The sequence below is a fragment of the Petaurus breviceps genome, unplaced genomic scaffold (assembly GCF_028583685.1).
Source record: "Petaurus breviceps papuanus isolate PSGF00001 unplaced genomic scaffold, PetGlider_PUasm1.0 80, whole genome shotgun sequence".
Taxonomy (NCBI): domain Eukaryota; kingdom Metazoa; phylum Chordata; class Mammalia; order Diprotodontia; family Petauridae; genus Petaurus; species Petaurus breviceps.
The window spans coordinates 2,463,606-2,464,373 of record NW_027186540.1 but is presented as its reverse complement, the minus strand read 5'-3'; the positions used below and the strand labels follow the sequence as shown (position 1 = coordinate 2,464,373).

The following is a 768-nucleotide window of genomic DNA, read 5'->3' as shown; positions in this document are numbered from 1 at the left end:
TTTCCTTTCTTGAAATGAATTGAATCAGTCTTGAATGCCAAGTTAAGGAATTTAGACATTTTCCTGTAGGCAAAGAGGTACTTCAAAGCTCCTGGGAATCAGTTCCTTTAAATGTTCAAACTCTAGGCAACAACATTATTTCTGAATCATAGCCACTAGAAGACATCAGCAAAATTGAAGCTACCTTATCTCTAAGATCTTAATATCTATCTACAGGGGCAATGTGGTGTAATAGAGATTCAAAAGAGATGAATTTTAAGCCTGGCTCTGACACTTATCAGCTTATCATCTAACCTTTCTGAGTCTCAATTTTCTCATCTGTAAAATGGGGTTCATAATACTTATAGCACCTGCCTCACAGGGCTAGCATAAGGAAGGCACTTTGCAAATATAGCACTAGGGAAATGTGAGCTACTCCTTCACTTCCACTTCAGAGTTTAAACAGTTAATTCATTTTAAGCCTCTCTTACAGGCTAATCTAAGTAAAAAAAAAAAGCACTTCACAGTGCACAAATCTCCAAACAACATTTATTTATATTTACTTTTAATATGAGCTATAAAACATGTCTCAACAAGCAGCAATTTAATTGCATCAATGCATTTGATCTGATGAACATCCTGTTCATAATAAATTCTTACCTATAAATACACATGGAAAATACAAATTAAGCTTCCATGTTAAGCTCTGGAAGACTAAGTGCCCTAATTCCTCTTCTACATGTGTAATGCGAATGTAAATTTTAAAGATCTTCCCTGCCCCTAGGCTAA

The 768-nt window shown here is 35.0% G+C and overlaps 1 protein-coding gene across 2 annotated transcripts in view; it reads right to left on the bottom strand.

The window, feature by feature from the left end:
* LOC138175978 (CUGBP Elav-like family member 2) overlaps positions 1-768 on the bottom strand; it is a 697,415-nt gene that overhangs the window by 679,206 nt on the left and 17,441 nt on the right. The gene's annotated exons all lie outside the window — the stretch shown is intronic.